General features: G+C 49.1%; 2 long non-coding RNA genes across 2 annotated transcripts in view; both read right to left on the bottom strand.

Moving 5' to 3' along the window:
• Window positions 1-5,899: 5,899 nt before the first annotated feature.
• LOC147343295 (uncharacterized) lies at window positions 5,900-8,777 on the bottom strand. The gene is made up of 2 exons (XR_015156713.1): window positions 8,422-8,777; window positions 5,900-7,694 (listed from the first exon to the last, which is right to left on the bottom strand). It is a non-coding gene; the product is annotated as an uncharacterized LOC147343295 (long non-coding RNA).
• A 556-nt stretch (window positions 8,778-9,333) lies between these two features.
• LOC147343296 (uncharacterized) overlaps window positions 9,334-21,045 on the bottom strand; it is a 47,901-nt gene continuing 36,189 nt past the window's right edge. The window contains exons 4-6 of the long non-coding RNA XR_015156712.1: window positions 12,123-12,162; window positions 10,509-10,698; window positions 9,334-9,472 (exon numbers count right to left, since the gene is read on the bottom strand). This is a non-coding gene — a long non-coding RNA (uncharacterized LOC147343296). The remainder of the gene's footprint in view (window positions 9,473-10,508; window positions 10,699-12,122; window positions 12,163-21,045) is intronic.

Here is a 21,045-nt window from a genome sequence, read left to right on the forward strand (position 1 = left end):
TTTCCAGGGACCTGTGAGAGTGCAAAAATTCTTCCTTTGTGACAGATGTTTCCATGTCTGTGTGTCTTACCAGACCTGACTAAAACAAATCTCTGGCACAGTCTTACAACAGTGATTTTTGGCATCCAAGGAGAAAAAAAGAGACAGTTGATCAGAAGCGCAGTTATTCATAAAATTGAGGCCAGAGGTAATTATCTCCTGTGAGTCCTCTTAAAGAGGATGTTTTGTCATGGTGTAAGCAAAGCCTCAAAGGCAAATCCACAACTGAATGCCTTGGTATCAGTTAGGACGCTTTCAGCAGCAAGTGATAAAAAACTGACTGAAAGAGGCTTAGAAACTAAAGGTCAGGATGGGGCAGATCCACAGAATTCATAGCTCTGGGAGAACTTGATTTCTTTGTGATTTTTTGGGGGTCTTTTGCTTCACCATTGAGTACCTTCCAAGCCTTAGTAGATCTTATCATAAGTAGCAAGAAAACATTTGAAATACTAACTGATCATTATTATTCTTGGTATTCCTTTCTATCCCATGACCTTATTTTCTAACATTAGAGGTCAAGTCCAGAGAAAGAAAATGGAGTCAAACCCTTAGCCTTGACTCTAAATAAAACAGGCTTGTAAAACTCATAGCAGAGGGAGTGTCTTGAAAGCTAAGGATTTCAAATGACAGGAGTCTAGCCTTTGGGTGGGCTGAGGGGACCAGAAGGATCACAGTGGAGAGCTGAGTGCATGACATTTATTTAGAAATGACAACTGAAAGAATACCTTTTAGCCCAATCTCTCCACCACAGAATGAGAGAAGGAAGGTTTATTTTCTGGGCTACAGGGCAGAAAGTCATTCCATTTAGATGGTAGTGTAGCAAGCAGGGGCTTCCCAGGTGGCTTGATGGTAAAGAGTCTACCTGCCAATACAGGAAATGCAGGTATGATGCCTGGGTGGAGAAGATCCCCTGGAGGAGCAAATGGCAACCAATTCCAGTATTGTTGCTGGGAGAATCCCATGGACAGAGGGGACAGGTGGGCTATTATCTGTGGGGCTGTGAAGAGCCCGAACATGGCTGAGTGACTGAGCACACAGGAAAGGCCACTGAAGCTGTGAGTCTCTAAGAAGGAATTCTGTGTCAGGCACACACAGGCCAAATGAGTCATAATGACACCTATATAAGTTGGTGGGGCCACCGAGCACTGGAATCTGTGCCCTAAGAAGGAGCCAGCACGGACCAGGGCTCATTAGAACAGCATCTAATCAGGGTCTTTGGGTAGCCAAGGCTATGGAGTTCAGGGTGGATCAGGGAAAGGTGCTGAGACCCCAGGAGGTCCAAGAGGTGCTGAGAGAGCCAGGGGGACCTGGGGAAGTATCGTGGTCTGGTGGGGGTGGGGATAGAAACTTAGAGAGCAGCAGAAGAATAATGGTTCTGGTGGGGGTGGGGATACACACTTAGAGAGCAGGGGAAGGATCATGGTTCTGGTGGGGGTGGGGATAGATACTCAGAAAGCAGGGAACCTGGGGAAGGATCATGGTTCTGGTGATGGTGGGGATAGATATTCAGAGAGCAGAGATCTAGGGAAGCATCATGGATCTGGCGGAGGTGGGGAATGACACTCATAGAGCAGGGAACCTGAGGAGATTCATGGCTCTGGTGAGTTGAGGATAGATACTCAGAGAGCAGGAGATGTGGGGAAGGATCATCGGTCAGGCTGGGGTTGGGACAGACACTTAGTGAGCAGGGGATCTGGAGAAGGGTCATCGTCAGGCAGGGGTTGGGACAGACACTTAGAGAGCAGGGGATCTGGAGAAGGATCATGGTTCTGGTGGTTATGGGGATAGAAACTTAGTGAGCAGGGGACCTGGGGAAGGATCATTGTTCTGGTCGGGGTGGGGATAGATAATCAGAGAGCAGGGACCTGGGGAAGGATCATGGTTCTGTTGGAGGTGGGGATAGATACTCAGAGCCTGGGACCTAGGAAGGATCATGGTTCTGGTGGGGGGTGGGGATAGACACTCAGAGAGCAGGGACCTGGGGAAGGATCATGGTCCTGGTAGGGGTGGGGATAGACACTTAGAGAGCAGGGGCCTGTTGAAGGATCACGGTTCTGTTGGAGCGTGGGGATAGACACTTAGTGAGCAGGGACCTGGGTTAGGATCATGGTTCTGGTGTGGTGGGGATAGACAGAAAGAGAGCAGGCACCTGTGGAAGGATCATGGTTATGGTGGGGGTGGGAATAGACACTAGGAGAGCCAGGGACCTGGGGAAGGATCATGGTTATGGTGGGGGTGGGAAGAGATACTCAGAGAGACACTGTCCTGGGGAAGGATGATGGTTCTCGTGGGGTTGAGGATAGACACTCAGAGAGGTGGGGACCTGGGGAAAGATCATGGTTTTCGTGGGAGTGGTGATAGATACTCAGAGAGCAGGGACCTGGTGAGGTTTCATGGTTCCAGTGAGGGTGTGGATAGATACTCAGAGAACCGGTGAACTGGGGAAGGATCATGGTTCTGGTGGGGATGGGGATAGATACTCAGAAAGCCGGGTACCTGCAGAAGGATTATGGTTCTGGTGGGGGTGGGGATAGACACTCAGAGAGCCGGGACCTGGGGAAGGATCATGGTCTGGTGAGGGTGGGTATAGATAGAGAGAGATGGGACCTGGGGAAGGATCTTGGTTCTGGGGGAGGTGGGGATAGACACTTAGAGAGCTGGGGACCCGGGGAAGGATCGTGGTTCTGGTGGTGGTGGGGATAGACAGAGGGTAGAGATCTGGGAACCTGGGGATTGATCACGGTCTGGTGAGGGTGGGTATAGATAGAGAGAGATGGGACCTGGGGAAGGATCTTGGTTCTGGGGGAGGTGGGGATAGACACTTAGAGAGCTGGGGACCCGGGGAAGGATCGTGGTTCTGGTGGTGGTGGGGATAGACAGAGGGTAGAGATCTGGGAACCTGGGGATTGATCACGGTCTGGTGTGCCTGGGGATAGATACTCAGAGAGCAGGGACCTGGGGAAGGATCATGGTTCTGGTGAGGGTGGGTATAGACACTCAGAGAGCAGGGGTCCTGGGGAGGGTTCATATTTCTGTTGGGGGTGGGGATAGTCACTCAGAGAGTAGGGGACCTGGGGAAGGATTATGGTTCTGTTCAGTGTGGGGATAGATAATCAGAGCTGGGGACCTGGGAAGGAACATGGTTCTTGTGTGGGTGGGATAGATACTCAGAGAGGTGGGGACTTGGGATAGGATCATGGTTCCAGTGGGGGTGGGATAGACACTCAGGGAGCTGAGACCTGAGGTAGGTTCATGGTTCTGGTGGGTGTGGAGATAGATACTCAGAGAACAGGGGACCTGGGGCAGGATCATGGTTCTGGTGGGGGTGGATATAGATACACAGAGAGGTGGGGACCTGGCAAAGGATCATGCTTCTGGTTGGGGTGGTGATGGACACTTAGAGATCTGGGGACCTGGGAAGGATCATGGTGCTGGTGGGGGTGAGGATAGATACTCAGAGAGCAAGGACCTGGGGAAGGATCATGGTTCTGATGGTTGTGTGGATAGATACTTAGAGAGGCTGTGACCTGGGGATGGATCATGGTTATGGTGGGGATGGAGACAGATACTCAGAGAGTCGGGTACTTGGGAGAGGATCACAGTTCTGTTGGGGGTGGTATAGACATTCAGAGAGCCAGGACCTGGGGAAGGATCATGACTCTGGTGGCAGTTGGGGTGGACACTTAGAGAGCCAGGGACCTGGGGAAGGATCATGGTGCTGGTGGGGATGGGGATAGATACTCTGAGCTGGGGACCTGGGAAGGATATGGTTTTCATCAGGGTGGAGATTGATACTCAGAGCTGGGGACCTGGGAAGGATCATGGTTCTGGTGGGGGTGAAGATAGATACTCAGAGAGCAGGGACCTGGGGAAGGATCATGGTTCTGATGGTCATGTGGATAGATACTCAGAGAGGCTGTGACCTGGGGATGGATCATGGTTCTGGTGGGGATGGAGACAGATACTCAGAGAGCCGGGTACCTGGGGAAAGATCATGGTTCTGGTGGGGGTGGCCTCAGAGAGCTGGGAACCTGGGGAAGGATCCTGGTTCTGGTAAGCCTGGGGATAGATACTTAGAGAGCAGGGAACCTGGGAAGGATCATGGTCTGGTGGGGGCAGGGATAGACACAGAGAGATGGGACCTGGGGAAGGATCATGGTTTTGGTAGGGTGGGGATAGACACTCAGAGAGCTGGGACCTGTGGTAGGACCATGGTTCTGGTGTGCCTGGGGATAGATACTCAAAGAACAGGGACTTGGGGAAGGATGATGGTTATGGCGGGGGTAGGGATAGATACTCTGTGAGCAGGGGACCTGGGGAAGGTTCATCATTCGGGTGGGCATGGGGATAGACACTTAGAGATCAGGGGACCTGGGGAAGGCTAATCGTTCTTCTAGAGGTGGGGATAGACACAAAGAGATGGGACCTGGGGAAGGATCATGGTTCTGGTGAGGGTGGGGATAGACACTCAGAAAGCAGGGGACCTGGGGAAGTATCATGGTGTGGTGGGGGTGGTGATAGACACTTAGAGAGCAGGGAGCTGGTGAAGAATCGTGGTTCTGGTGGGGATGGGGATAGACATTTGGAGATCAGGGACCTGGGGAAGGATCATCATTCTGATGGGTCTGGGGATAGACACTCAGAGAGCCAGGGATCTGGAGAAGATTCATCATTCGGGTGGGCATGGGGATAGACACTTGGAGATAAGGAGACCTGGGGAAGGATCATGGTTCTTCTGGGGGTGGGGATAGACACAAAGAAATGGGATGTGGGGAAGGATCATGGTTCTTGTGTGAGCGGGGATAGATACTCAGCGTTGGGGACCTGGGGAAGGATGATGGTTCTGGTGGGGGGTGGGTAGAGACACTCAGATAGGCAGGGACTTGGGGAAGCATCATGGTTCTGGTGGGTGTGGGGATAGACGTGTACAGAGCTGGGGACCTGGGAAAGGATCATGGTTCTTGTGTGGGTGGGGATAGATACTCAGCGTGGGGGACCTGGGGAAGGATCATGGTTCTGCTTGTAGTGGGGAAAGACACTTAGAGAGCAGGGTACCTGGGGAAGAATCATGGTTCTGGTGGAGGTGGGGATAGACACTCAGAGAGCAGGGACCTGGGGTAGGATCATCATTCTGATGGGGGTAGGGATAGACACTTAAGAGAGCCGGGTACCTGGGGAAGGATCATGGTTCTTCCGTAGTGGGAATAGATACTCAGAGATCACAGGTTCTGTGGAAGGATCATGGTTCTGGTGTGGTGGGGATAGTCATTTAGAGAGCAGGGGACCTGGGGAAGAATCATGATTCTGGTGGTGGTGGTGGGGATAGACACTTAGAGAGCGAGGATGTGGCATCCAGGACCATGGCAGGGCTGTGGGGGTGCTAGGCGTGAGAATGAGGGCCCCATTACAGGCCACGTGGGCAGAGATGGACTTTGGCCAGCACCTCTGTCCACACCCGCAGCACTTCTCTGGGTCCCCCAGAGCCTTGGCTCTTCCCCAGTGTTGAGCAGGGGAGAGACATCTGAACCTAAAACCTGAAATGGCTCCATAGTCACAAACAGAGCTTGTCTGGAAATAAGAACTTATTTTTACTATTGAGAGAAAATAGGGGCTCAAGACAAAAGTAAGCATTTTCATGGAAAAATTATGTTCTTTTTCATGGTTGAGCTCACAGATACTAGGGAAGTCACTGTAAGATGTTTTTGTGTTTAGTAAAATAGCTATTTCACTCCAACTAATACCAGTTATTGATTATTAGCTATAGGCAAGACTCAAACGGGTCTCAGAGTTTCTCTTTTGTCCTTATAGGAAAACAGTTTGTCTGTGTTTTCTCATTTTAATTAATTTTCCATAATGAACATTATTGCTGTGGCATTTATTCATTCAGTAAACACTACTGAGGATTTCTAGGCATCAAAGACCTTGTGCAGCACTTTGGAGTAACAGACAAAATATCAGTGACTTAAACAAGACAGAAAAGTATTTCTCTTTCCTATAAAACCCTGCGAGGAGACAGTGTAGAACTGGAGGTGTGGCTCCACAACTCCACAAGGTCCTCACGCACCCAGAACTCTTCTCTTGCTTTACGCGGTCTCATTTCACACAATCACTTTCTGATCCAACACGGCTGCCCAGGTCCAGCCATCACACACACATTCAGCTAGTGGGAAGGAGGACAACACAGGATATGCCTAGCTGTCTTCTTTGGAAGTTCCTGGAGGCTTCCAGGTGGATACTGCCATTTACACCTCATTGGGCAAATCTTGGTCAATACGTATTGTTTTAAGGATGACTAAGAAAAGCAGTTTTTAATCTGAGTAGTCACGTGCTCAAAAAAGTGGGAATTCTATAAACATAGAAAAGGGAATGATTTAAAGAGAGAACTATCAATCTCTAACAAGCACTAAAAAATATGTAGGGGTGTTTCATTCAAGTCAATTTAATTCAACAAACATTGATGGAGCCTCTAGCACATGCCAGGCACTGGTAAGAAAGGTGTAGGCAGGGCCTGCTAGGCAGGCCTTCACCCCATCGTGCTGCTCTCCCTCTGATGAAGCAGCCATTCTTCTTTTCTTTCCCATCCGATTTGGGTTTGCAGAGATAATAAAGGTATTAAAAGTATTTTCCACTAGCAGTTGTTGCTTAATGCTGAACTTTGAGGGTAAATAATTGTTTTACTTACCTGACATTTAAAGGGGCATCCTAGACTACAATTACCTTTAGGATTTGAGTGTGAATCATCAATCAGTATCAAATTGCTCAGATCCAGAACCACAAAATCTTAAAACTAGAATGGTTTCAGAAGCTACTCAGTCCACCCTGCTCATTATACGTAGGAGGAGGACCTGACTGGTGCCGGAGAACGCCTGGGGTTTGTGGTCCTCTCCAGGCCCCCTGCCTCCCACCACTAATGGGAGCACTAGTGTCCGGCAGAGGCCAGCATAAAGGGCAATCCCAGGCCTGTGTCACATGTCAAGAGGCAGTGCCAAGGGAGGTTATAATTGATGCTTCATCCTGCTCTTTAATCCCCAGGTGGCTTGTTCCAATTCTGCAGATACATATCTCTGAGCCCTGCTGGAGGTAAAACTTGCTCCTCATTACCCATCTCCTTCTACCTCTCCTCTCCTCCTCTTCCTCCAGCCACCCATGCCATCATCCACCCCTTCAACACTTGCCTACCTGTCTTTATATCCATCCTTGGGTGCAGGGGCAAGGGGCAGAACTTCTCCGCACCAGCCAGGTCAGGGTGTCCTGAGTAGGTGGGCTGAGTATAATTTGTTGCCCTAAGAGTAAACAATCTGGTGGTAAGTGATTGAGTGGGTGTATATAGAGAAAATTACTCATGTCCTTCTCACTTGGGCTGAAGTTAAGCCAGGAGGGCTGGGGATTAGCCTCTCCCTGGCGTACTTGGAGGCTAACTCAGAGATGCTCCTGATATCTTCCTTGAGCAGGTTCTGGTCACACAGCCTCCAGTCTTCGATCCAGTTCCATGGGGGTCCCCACCCAGCCTGCCGCTTCCTCAGGCACCTTTCCTGTAGCTTCTGGGTCCTCATGTGCCAGGGCATGTGGAAAAAATGAGTCCTTTCCTTGGGCCCATGTGGGCCTCAGCTTTCTCGGAGTGCAATATGGGAGTGGAGTGCTCAGAGTTCTCCCTCCTGTGCATGAACAAACCGGAGTTACAGATGGGGTAGTGGGATAGAGAGGAATGGAAAAAGACCAAGGGAGCATCTCAACCCAACAGGCTTCCCTGGTGGCCCAGATGGTAAAGAATCCCCCTGCCAAAGCAGGAGACTGCGGTTCAGTCCCTGGGTCGAGAAGATCCCCTGGAGAAGGAAATGGCAACCTGCTCCAGCATTCTTGCCTGGAGAATTCACAGACAGAGGAGCCTTGTGGGTACAGTCCATGGGGTTGCAAAGAGTCAGACACAACTGAGCAACTAACACTTTCACTCCAACGGAGGCAAGATGAACCCTCTTCCCACCCCACATTCTGGAAACTGATTCTCAGATGTTTCTGTGATCTGGATTCATCTGACTCAAGGTCCCAACTGCTTGGCACAGGGTAGGGGTCACTCAGGGCTGTCAATACTCTGAACCATCCTTTTTTTTTTTTTTTAACACACACACACACACACAAGTCGCTCGGTCATGTCGGACTCTGCGACCCCATGGAGTGTAGCCCACCAGGCTCCTCGGTCCATGGGATTTTCCAGGCATGAATACTGGAGTGGGTTGCCGTTTCCTTCTCCAGTGAACCATCCTTTAATCCTTTGGGGCAGGGGTGTGCAATGGGGCTTAAATATTGGGGAAAGGACTGGGTCTGTTTTGCTCCATAAGGAGGCAGAGAAAGTCCTGCTTGAGATGCAGAATCTCCTTTCTTCACCTGCTTTTTTGTTCTCTGTGTATGTCTCCTGCATTTCAGAATTCCCCATGGAGAATCTACCTGGAAAAGAAAAAGCAAATATTCAAGAAGTAACGATGCTTCCTGGAAGTTAAGATAGCATCGCCTCACCTGGGGGCACTGTCCTTATTCGGGGAAGAAAACGGAGGGTTATTATTGGTTACAGACTGTGGGTGGCCTATTTCCTTGCAAGTCATTCTAAGTGGAAGGCCTAACTGCTTCAAGCTATTTTCCTTGAATTCATTTGCAAAAAGTGCTCCCAGAGTCTCCCTACAGAGAAAGAACACACCATATTATTTTAAAGAGAAAGGAAAACCCAGCCTGAGAATTCCTGGTCCCCTAGCCTTGCCTTCCACACTCTCGATCACCCTTGGCTGCCGGCCTGCACCAGGAAGGCTGTGGTGGGGGAGGGCAGCCTCCCTTTCCAGGCACCATGTGGTTTTACTCTTCCAGGGCATAGGTGGAGGGTAAGCAGCATACCTAGACCTGTCTCCTCAACAGGACGGTCCTGGTCTCGGGCGTTTTGGATGTTACTGCGAGTGACAACTATGTCCACAAAAATGGCCCCAGGTTACAATATCCAGAGTCCAGGAAGGCCCTATGGCCAGAGGTCCATTTGGCTACCTTGAGATCTATCCTCAGGGTCATAGAACAGCCTCAGCTGGGGTCCCACTGAAGCCTGAACTCTGACTTTTTCTCCTTCCAGTGTTGATTCCCTATTAGGAAACTAGTTTTTAAGGAGGTGGCAAAGAGGAATGAGACTTGGTCGGTGAATCTTCGTTTTAGTCTGAGAAATGAGTGAGGATCTATTTCAGGTCATCTTATCTCACCTTCAGCCTTAACAAGAACTGGGCATCCCATTGCAAAGGTGGAGGAGACATTATTTATCAAAAGTTCTCTTAGGGAAACACAGGTATTTATTTAGAAGCAGGTGTCCACAGAATGAAATCCCACAGTTAGAAGGAAGCTGCAGAAGGCGATTCCCAAATTGATCCAACAGTTCTTGTTTTGTTTGGTGGTGGAATGGGGATGGCTAGGAAGAGATGGATGGAAAAGGGCCAGTGAGAAAAATAAGCTCTCTGAATTATCCCACATCTTATAACAAATAAACTCACCAAAAGCTCTGGGTAAGTGAACATCTGGTGCAGAGGCTCAGTTTTGCCAGGGAGCAGGCACACATAGCCTGCACTCATGGAGGACCCAGAGGCAGAGGCTGGTGGTGGTGGGGTGGGTGGGGGGGATGGGGTCACAGACATTGGAGTCTTATACTCGAATGGGCCCCAAGATTGATCACGGGGCTAGGGATGGGTCTCAGCCAAACAAGTTTAGACCTTATGATGTAAAGGTCGACATCTATCCTAAATAAGCAAGTGAGTTTGGAATGAAAAGCAAAATCAGCCTGTATTTTCCTTTTTGTGCCACTTGAGAATGTCACCGATTTCAAAGCCACAGGCTTTGGGCTGTGTGTTTGTGCTCGACAATGAGTATCCAGCACTCTGGAGGGAACACCACTCCCGGCTCATCATGTGGGTCACATGACACAGGCACCCCTTTTGCCTGTCTCCTAGACTGAGAACTCTCAACCTGGGAGCGAACACTTTGTGCCTCCAACACTCCCCAGGGTGACTTGGGTTTCTTTCTGAATCTTATAGGGCTCCTTTGCCTTTATCTCAATTCCACCTCCCCCATGGTTGGGTTGGTGTGTCTTAAATTCTTTTGGTGCATAGTATTGCCCAAGGTTCCTATTTGGATGAAGATCCTGATTCAGTAGACCTAGGTGGTCTGAGATTGCACGTTTTAACACACTCCAGGTGAGGCAGTGCTGCTGGTCAGTGGACCACAGTTTCAGTACTGACCCTCTGGATTCTGGTTCATTCTCTCTATCCAATGGGTCCTCAAGAGATCTGCATAAGAGTCCCCTTGGTGGGGAGGTGGGGGCACTGGTGGCTAAGCCCCAAGCAGCCCAAATCTAGGGAGGATACCTGGCAGCAACAGATTAATAAAGTCCCAAATGATGTTCCTGCAGACAGATGTTGGTAAGCAGCTGCTCCAGGAGCAGAAAGACTCACAAAGCCTGGGACAGAGCCGGGGTCACAGTGGCCCACAGATTTGTGCTGCTGCTATGTGCATGACTTTCTCTTTCTGGGCCTCCAGCTTTGGCTCTCTGACTCCAGGAAACAGGAGATCATCTTTGTAGGATGGCTTCAATAAGCAGCAGTTCAAGTCTTGACATAAAGAAGACTTCCAGGGAAATGCCACCTAAAAGAAAAATCACCTAGGAAAGCATTGGTGGGGAGATGGTGAGGAAGGACTCTCCCCTGACTTTGTTCCATGGAGCATCCCTGGAAGGCTGAGGGGAATCCCCCAAGCCTTCACTGAGGGCATGAGGCTGGTGAAGCGGGCAGAGCTGGCCGGCAGGGCTCTGGTTGCTAACCAAGGATGCTGCCTTGGGGCAGCGCCAGCACCCTCCGTGGTGGACACAGCACCTCCCAGAAGATGCACCATCCCACAGGGCATCTAGCGCAGCAGACCTGGCCCTGCCCCAGCCCTCAGCAGAGCATGCATGCACTGGGCCCCACAGTTGAAACTGCAGGTGACAAATCATGTAGGGACCTGATCGCATGAGCAGACGGTGTGGTCCCCTTGGCACTTACATCTAGCGGCTGCTCAAACTCTAGAAAAAGAGTGAAATTAGAGTGTAGTTACACCACGCTTGCTTCGTATATTCATTTCTCATGTCAAGTGAGAAATGTCACCCTTAACCAATGGTTTTATCTTCCACGAAAACTGCCTGCCTGCCCAGGGTGGACCTGCAGATGATTTCTACTTTCATTTTAATAATGACCCTAAAGTCATCACCATCTCCCATAGCAGTGATGGTGCCCCTTGCGTGTGAAAGGACTTGCACTTTGAAAGAGCAATTCCACGGCGCCAGATCCACAGAGACCCCGAGCCGCCTCCCCACCCGCTTCCGCCCGCTTGAATACACAGGGTGCCTGCCAGGTGTGGTGGGCAATGCAGAGAGGGAGGCAGCACCTGGCATCGGGGTGTGCACGGCGAAGTGCAGAGACAGACAGGCACTTAGAACCCCTGTCGTGAGTGCGATGAGGGTGGTGCAGCAGGAGGGAAGCTTCCTGAAGCCACGAGGCCTGCACTGAGCCCTGGAGGCTGAGCAGGAGTCTTATAGGGAAACACACCAGGGCTGGAAGGTCTCTCCCACTCAAGGAACTAGAAGCAGCCAGCAATGCTAATGCTGAGGCTGAGGACGGCATAGGCTTAAGGAGGTGAGGATGAAAAGGCAGGCAGGGGCCAGAGCAGGAAAGGCTTCCTATGTCCTGCCTAGGGGGTTGGCTCCCACCACTGCCAGCAGAAGCACCTGTAAGGCCTTATGCAAAGGACCCTTTAGGAGTGGGTTCTGGAGGAGGCACAGGCAGGCCTTGCGTAGCTGCCCACCTGGAGAGGGAGGCCTTGGGATGTGCCAGCTCTGTGCTGTGCTAGCAGACAAATTCTTGCACACTTCAGTGCTCGTCTCATTATAGGTCAGATCCTCCACTACCCTTCACGCCCCAGTTGGTATTCTGAATGGATCTAGAGTCAGCCATCTGTCTGCCATGGAGGAAGTAGAACTAATGGAACGCAGCCATCAAATTCATTTTCTAACCATCAGTAGGGAAAATACTCACCACAATTAGAGAAATGGTTCATACCTAAGAAAATATTTACCTAAGAAAATAGAAAATTGACATTAAAAATAATCAACAGAAAGACAGGCAAAGGACATGTGTAAACAATAATTTCAGATAATATATAGAAGCACAAAGACTACAAATGAATATAAAATAAATACACAAGAAAAATATTTAATTCTATTAGTGATCAAAGTCATGACCATTTAAGCAAAGAGTTGCCACTTACCATATATCAAATTTGCCATATTTAAGAAGTAAACACCCAATTCAGTACTGAGTGGTGAGGTACACTCTCCCCAGCACAGCTGGGGGCTTGTAAACTGGAGACTTTTAAGAAAGCAACTTGGGAAAGTAAAACCAAAAGCCATGACAATTTCTTATTCTGTGATTTTGCTCTCATGAATTTCTCTTAAGGGAATAATAAGGCAGCAGATATATTCTCAAGGACACTGCCATATTAAATGGTGGGCCCTAAATGTAGAAGTTGAGTGTTTGAAAAAACAAGATGAAACCAAGAAACACAAAAAGTCATCTCTGAGGAAATATCTCAGGTCATGGGACAGGACAAAGGGGAGGGCAGGCCACCGGCCACCAGCCACCAGCTCATGCCTCAGGAGAAGTGTTTCCCAAACTGTGTCCCCTGTAGAGGTGGAGCAGTTCAGCCAGCCTGGACGTGTAACTCTCAAGGGATAGGAGCGGTTCTGAAAGCCTGGCACAGTGACACTGAGTGCGGTTGGGGTCAGCCCTCGGCCCTGCTAAGGGGCAGACTCTTTCCAGGGTGCGATTGGGTTTAGACAGTATTTATTAGGCATGTGCTGGGTGCTGGCAAACCTATGGGGCAGGGGGCTTGTCTGTTTTTCTCACAGCCATAACCCTAGAGCCTGGAAGAATGCCAGCCAGACCAAGTTCACGGTCAGCACAGGGTGCATGGGCCTGAAGCTTGCATGATTTGGAAGAGGCTCTTTAAGAAAAAGAATTCAAAACTCTTTGAAAAATTGGTTCCAGATAAATTATTTAGCATGAGAAAACAGTAAATTCTAAGCTTAAAAGCCTACAAAGGCCACAAATATACAAGATACAGGAAAATAGTATAATCATATTAACTAGCTGACTGACTCATCTCTAACATTCACACAGACCAGTTTTATTTGGCTGTACCGGCTCTTAGTTGCGGCACGTAGGACCTTTAGTTGCGGCATGTGAACTCTTAGTTCCAGCATGTGGGGGTCTGGTTCCCTGACCAGGGCTTGAACCGGGAGCCCCTGCATTGGGAGCACAGGTCTTAGTCTCTGGACCACCAGGGAAATCCCACCGCCACGTGTTTTGAGGCTGTGGCTCCACATCTCCCAGGACTGGGCTCAGTGAGGCTTCTAAGGGTCACAGTGCAGCCCTGGGGCTACACGGTGGCCTCGGAACCCTGGCTGGTCAGCAGAGGGCAGGGTAAGAGGTCAGGGTCAGAGCCAGCCATGTGATGAATGGTGATGATGGGGGCAACCAAGTACATAAGCCCCCACCCCCAACTCTAACTTAAGTATCCCTGTCTCAAATCCCACCAGCCAGGCCCCAAATTACCAGCAGCCATCCCCATCATATATGAAAGGAAATGCACTGGGAAAGTTGTGGTTAAAATATCTCACTTGGCAAATTTTACCAAAACCTATGACTTTCTGAAAGTGTCACTAGAATCCCTCCTACAGCCTCGATAGGGAACAAGGTGACGGGTGGTCCCCAAAGTGAAAGGCCACCTCTGTGCTTAGTAAATATGTGCTACTTTGAGTAAAGGACACTGTGACCCTGTGATTCATAATGAGAAATACTCATTTGGTCTTTGTCCCTGTTTGTGACTCACAGCTCTTCAAACCCTTGGGATTTCCTGCGCAGTAAGAGCCACAGAAGCATCTTTTGTTCTGCTTGGGCTCTTGTCCTCTGATCCACAAGGTGAAATGGGTGTCCTGTAACTCACAGAAAGCTCCTTTCCACCACTGCTAGGCTGATGTCAGTGAGGAGGCCTTTGGAAGTGCCTGCAGATGGGGGCTGGTTGCCAGGGGAACCAACCATGAATAGAGGGCTGCAACCTTCAGCCCCATGCCCTGACTTCCTGGAAGGAGAGGGGCTGGAGACGGACTCAGTCACCAGTGGTCCATGGCTTGATCGATAGAGTCTATGGAGTGAAACCTCCATAAAACTCAAAAAGACAGAGTCTGAAGAGCTTCCAGGTTGGGGAACAGTTAGTGATCTGGTAAGAGTGGTGCCCTCATGGAGGGCAGAGAAGCTCCATGTCCTTCCCCATGCCTCATTTGCCATCTGCATCTCCTCCATTTAACCATGAATATTGATTGGAAGGACTGATGCTGAATCTAAGCTCCAATACTTAGCCAACTCATTGGAAAAGATCCTGATACTGGGGAAAACTGAAGGCAGGAGAAGAGGGTGACAGAGGATGAGACGGTTGGATTGCATCGCTGATGCAATGGACTGAACTTGAGAAAAGCTAGATGATGGAAGGGAAGGGAAGCCTCATGTACTGCAGTCCATAGGGCCACAGAGTCAGACACAACTTGCCAACTGAACAACAAAAAAACCCCAGGAATCTAGTAAGTAAAATGTTTCTCTGACTTCTGTGAGCTTCTCTAGCAAATTAATCAAGCCCCAGGATGGGGTTCTAGGAACCTCCAAATTATAGGCATTTGGTCAGAAGCACAGGTGGCAGTCTGGACCTGTGACTGGAATCTGAAGTCGGGGTGGTCTTGTGGGGATGAGCCTTCAGCCTGTGGGACCTGATGCTCTCTCCGGGTGAAGAGTGTCAGAACCGAGTTGACTCATAGGACCACCAGCTGGAGTCAGAACCCTGCTTGTTGGTGGTGCAGGGAAAAGCACCTCTCCCACTCCTACACCCTGGACTCAGTACTAGATCATCAGAACTGCACCTTCCCTGGAGGAGCTCTTGTTCCAGTGCAGAGACCTGGGACATCTAGTCAAGGATGGATTCCTGAGTCTTCTTGGGCATTGCCTGGGCAGCAGGGACTGTGGAGCTGACCTCAGAGCCAGCCTAGGCCTGGGCACTCAGATGAGGAACACCGTTCACAAGAGGCACTTGCGTTCCCTCATGGCCTTGATTCTTGCTCCAAGGTGGGTGCTCACACTTATATCTGGGAACTCCACCTTCTAGGCTGGGGGCTACTGTTCCTATTTCTTCAATCCATGTGGTGGCTGGAAGGGGAGGTGGGGAGGCAGTAGGTTTGCTGAGGCCTGCAGATTCAGGTTTCTGAGCTCTGAGTGGAAATCAGAACCCTATGGGGACCCTGGATTATAAGGGACAGATCCAAGGGGAGGTATTTTTGTGGACACATGGTGTGGGTTTGGGAACCAAGTTCATTAAGTGGATGGCCATCACACGTTAACTGTAGTGGGAGAAGAGGAGTCAGGGGTTGGGGGACCTGAGAGAGGAAAGCCATGCTGTTTGCTTGTCTCCTCCTGCCCAGTGAACCCAGTTGTCTGACCTGCTGGTAGGAAAGTAATTTCAGATGCACACCTAGAAATCAAGACTCTTCTTCCGGCTCCTGTGAGAGGTGGCCTTGAAGATCCTTACTGGATGGATCCTGTTCTTTGGGAGCTGGATCCACCTGGCTCCTGCATCGCTCCTTGGCTGGGTGGCCGCATCCTCTCTGGGGGCCTCTCCCCACCCTGATCGAGCCCAGGTGTGCCCTCGCTTCCCACAGGACTAAGGGACAGGCTAGAAGCAGATCTGTTGCCCTCTGCAGTTGGACCTCGGTGCCCCCCCCTCCCCCTACTCTGGTTCATACCCGTGAGGCTGTGGTCAATGATAAACTGCGATGCTGACCCAGAACTGCCACGTTCTGTGGGTTGGACTGCAAGCAGCCCCTGCTGGGCACACAAGCCAGCTGTGCGGCCACTCAGTGGACACTCAGCATCTTTGAGGCCCTTCACTCTTCCAAGGGTGAAGTGCTGCTGTTCCAGACCACAGTCCTGGGCACTTTACAAGCTGCCTGAGTTTGTGTAGAATGCCATGGGGCAAGGATTTTGGCAGTTAGAATCAATCAATTCTGCTGGCCACTCTTCAAATGAACCCCCCAGTCAAGTCCACCTTTGTTTCTTTGTTTTCGGATCTGAGAAGCCAGATTGGGACCTTCAGCCACTGTCAGTGAGATGGTACAGAGTCGCCCTCCTGGCCACAATGCCCGAAGAGGACCAGGCTAAAAGCAGCATCAGATCAGAAAGAAACAAAGAAAGAAATCAAGCCATTAGCTTCTTTGGAAGCTGTCTTCTTTTCAGTATCTCAGTTCTTACACATGTCCCAAACTTAGTTCCCTAGCCTCCAGGAAAACTTCTGGTCAGGTGCTGACCATTGTTGTCCTAAAACTCCAAATCTAACTTCAAAAAGGAATTGATCTGAAAATCCTCGATTTTGTATGGGCTTGGCTCATTGATTTTATTTCATGCAAAGCAACCGCTGAAGAAAGACAGACATCTCTTTTGTGTCCAGGGGCCCCAAGCCCCTAGGTGTTTGGAGCTATTTATAAATGTGACACGATGATGCCTGCCTTGGCAAGTGGGTCATACAGAGCATGAAGTTTGGGGAGGTCGGAACAGATACCCCTGTCTGAATCTGGCCATGATGTCATTTACCTTCTAATTCCAGGTGGCTTGCTGCCCGGGGACGCCATCTGAGCCTTTGAGGGAACCAGGGCCCCAAGGGAAATTCAGTCCCTGAGGACCCCAGCTGGTAGGTTGGAGAACTCTGTACCTGTCAAAGGCAGTGGTGTTGGGAATGCTCCAGTACTCGGTTTTCTCAGTTTATGCCCTTGGAGCAGTCCTCGCGTATTTTAATGGAAATCAGGTTTCCCTCTGCCTCACCATGCTCTGCCTTGTCCTTTCTAGGCAACAGCACAACCCAGGGCAGAGCATGATGCTTAAACCACCCAGACCCCAGGCCCAGAGAGTCTACAGCTGAGCCTTCTGAAGATGCTCCTAAATGTCATTTGGAACCCCTTTTCTTTGGTGATTTTGAAGAATCATTGAGAATAGTAGAAATCAAACAAAAAAGTACGAAAAGCATTTTTAAAGGAAATTATAATAGATCCTAAGAAACTGTATGTCTGCCTGGCATTGCTCCCCAGAACACTCCTGGGATTGATTGTTGAATGATTTGTGACCATTACGAAACAGACACAGTGACGGCTGTAGGTCTGCACTAGTTCAGAACTTGCAGGTCACACCAACCTCACACCCCAACTTGTTTAGGTAGTGCTGCTCAGCTAATGCCTCAGAGGAAGCCCAAGCAGCATTTTTGCAATTTCATAAAATATGAAATATAAAGTATGAATTAGATCAGATCAATGAATAAAATACCAACCAAGATGAATGTGGACTTCAGATTTAAAATTTTAAATATGAAAAAAGAAGGAGATATATGTATATATATAACTGATTCACTTTGCTATACATCTGAAACCAACACAACATTATAAATCAACTATAATAAAAATTAAAAACAAAACAAAACAAATTTTAAGTTTGGGAGAAACATCTTGGTAATTCATGTGAAAAATAATTGGAAAGTTAAATAAACCACAGTGTTATGTGATCAAAACACATGCACAAACCTGCCCTGCCTGCCTGGAGGAGCTGTGCCCTCACTGAGAGAAGAGAGTCCTGACCCCGCAAGGCAGGTCCTGGCAGACCAGAAGGACAAGCACTCAGGGTCTCTCTGAGAGGCAGTGCAGGGCTGGAAGAACGAAGGCCTGCACTGAATTAGGGACAACTCAGAGCTCGCTCAGGACAACAAAGGAGTGGCTCCAGGTGGAGGGGGCAGAGGGGTCGTGTTTGCATGTCCAGGTGGTTGACCTTGGCAGACGCATGGTCAATAGACCCCTACCAGCTTCCCTACATTTTCCTCTGCAATTGGTTGAGTTCATGTGACCAAATCTAAAAATGATGTACGTCACTTCAATGGCCATGGATATTAAGAGTTGGTGTGTCTCCTCCATTCCTGTGAAATTATAGAATATACACATATATACATACACACACACACACACACACAGAGTCTCTGTCCTTGGTTCCAGGCATAGAACTCCTAAAAGCCACATAATTTCCCAAATGATAAGAACAGTTGGAGTATCTTTTGTTTCTCTATCTTTGTCTATTTTGGACTCCTTTTTCCTATGCTAACTATCTAACGTTCCCCCCTCAAGAGACAGAGCTATCCTGAGAAATCTTATCCCCAGAAACTTAATTTTGGAAGCATTCATTGGAATAGCACTCATTTGTAGTCTGAATAGGTATCTGAGATCTCCCAGGGGCTCACAGGTACATTGAGTGTCCTCTTCTGTTTTCTTCCACAGCTTGACTCGTGAGTAGTGAATCCCGGAATCCCGGTACCTTGACTGCTGTGGGGGTAGAAAGTATTACAGGGTAGGGGCCCTTCCATGTGGGCTGGAGTTGAGCCTTTGGGGACATCTTTCCAGATTTTAATAGGACTTGAGTCCCTGGACCATATAGTGGTGGCTCTTTAGAATCTTTTGGGTCCTGGTTGACACCCAACATGTGTATGTCTTGTTGGAATTGCCTAATGGCCATGGTATAAGACGAGAGGGTCTGAGCCTCTGGATCTAAGAAGAGGTTATTGACACAAACAAAAGATTTCCCATATAGCATCTCATAAGGACTAAGACCAACCTGTTCCTTAGGGGCAATACGGGTGCAGAGGAGAGCTATTGGTAAAGCCTCCTTCCATCCCAGGGAGGTCTCCTGGGTTATCTTTTTTATTGATGATTTTAAGAATTGGTTGGCTCTTTCTAGGTTTCCTGGAGACTGAGGCTTCCAGGCACAATGGAGGTAATAAGTAATGCCCAGTGCTTTAGAGACCCCTTGGGTGACCTTAGAAGTAAATGATGTCCCATTGTCACTTTGTAATGACCTGGGCAGACCAAATCTCGGAATGATTTCATGGAGCAGTTTTTTTTTTTTTTTTTTTTTTTTAACCACCTCCTCAGCCTTCTCAGTCTGGGTGGGAAAGCCTTCAGTCCATCCTGTGAATGTATCTATCATGACTAGTAGGTACTGATACACTTGAGAAACTGGCATCTGGGTGAAGTCCATCTGCCAGTCCTCTCCTGGTCCCATGCCGTTGGACAGGCTGGGCCAGCTGGGATCTTCAAGCTCCTTGGGGGTTGTTTTATTGGCAAGTGGGACAAGAGGAGACAGCTTGCCTTATAGTCCTTGGAGGCCTGTTCCTCTGAAGGACCTTTCTGGTAGTCTTTGGAGGGCCTTCTCCCCTAAATGAGTGGTGGCATGTAAGGAGTTAACCAACTTCCATTGGAGGTTTCCAGGCAGAAAAAGGAGTCCCTCTTTTGGGAAACACCCCATATGATCTTCCTGAAAGCCCTCACTCTTAGCTTTAAGAGTCTCACCTTCAGTATATGAAGGACTTTCTGGCAAATTAGTCTGTGGAACTAAGGTGGCCACCCCTATTAGGTCATTGTTCTGTAATGCTGCTCTCTTAGCTGCCTGATTAGTGGCTTGGTTCCCTCGTGCCACTTCCATGCTCCCTTTTCGGTGTCCTTCACAGCGGGAGACTGAAACCTCAGCGGGCAGATGGACTGCTTCCGAGTGTAAGGATTTGATCACCATGTTTGATTGGGGACCCGCGGGTGGTCAAGTGGCCTCTTTCTTTCCAAATAGCAGCATGCGCAATGTAGCACCAGAAAGGCATTCTTGGAGTCCGTGTAAATAGCTACTCTTTTTCCTTTTCCCAGCTCTAAAGCTCAAGTCAGGGCTATGAGCTCAGCCAATTGGACTGAAGTAACTGGTTGCAAAGGTTTAGCCTCTGTGGTCTTAAAATTGGAAACTACTGCATATCTGGCTCTTCTTTTTCCATCTAAGACAAAGTTGCTTCTATCAGTGTACCAGATTTCCTCAGGATTGGCCAGAGGATCTTATGACAATCCCTCTTAGGGTTTTGTCCAGTGGTCCAAGGTTTCTAGGCAAGAGTGAAAGGGCAGAGAGCCCTTGGGGGTAGGCAGGAGGGTAGCTGGGTTAAGAACCTCACAAGGGGATATAGTCAGGCCTGGATTTTCCATCAGCAATACTTGATATCTGAGGATCCTTTTGTCACGTGAGTGTATGTTCCTCGGTTCTTTGTCTCGTCACAACAAAGATTTGGAGCGACGGACATTAAAGCCCTCGGCGCGTCACAGCTCTCGGGTCTTAGACAAACCATGCTACAGCTCTTAAGCAAATCAGTGTTACAGCTCCATTTTATTTAGAAGATACCAGGAGAATCCAAGACTCGAGAGAGAGAGAGAGAGAGAGAGAGAGAGAGAGAGAGAGAGCGAGCCCGCACGCACGTGGAGGAGAGAGTCTGTGAGAGAGCGCTTTGGCTCCTCCTTTTATATGTTTTTTCCTCCACCTGGGCCTGCCCTATGCAAATTGGGCTTAGCCAGGAGTGCTGTTTGTTCTGCCTGAAGTCTTCACTCTGGTCCTCGGACCTTCCTTTGACCTTCCTTGTCTTTTAGCCACCGCCATTTTGGACTCCTTTTCCCTATTCTACCTACCTAACACTTTGATCAGACATCCATGAATGGTCTCTTCCATTTAGGAGTTGTTTCATTTGGTGGCTAGTAAAAATAGTTAGTTTACCCCTAAGAGGAAGTTTTAAAACATCTTATATCAGGACTGAAATAGCTGCAAGATTTCGAAGACAGGGAAAGATCTCTTCCTAATAAGGGAGTAGGACACTCAGGGACCACTAGAATCTGGTGGGAAAATATTTGTCCATCCCAGAAACAAAGAAGTGATCAAGTGAATCTTTTTGTAATTGTTTTTCCTCTAGCATCCAAAGTGGTACAGGATTGAGGGGAAAAGGCTCTGGAACAGGAAGTTAGGATAGAGTAGG

Source organism: Bos grunniens, chromosome 28 (assembly GCF_055505025.1).
Source record: "Bos grunniens cultivar Pamir isolate PY7600 chromosome 28, Bosgru_T2T1.0, whole genome shotgun sequence".
NCBI lineage: Eukaryota > Metazoa > Chordata > Mammalia > Artiodactyla > Bovidae > Bos > Bos grunniens.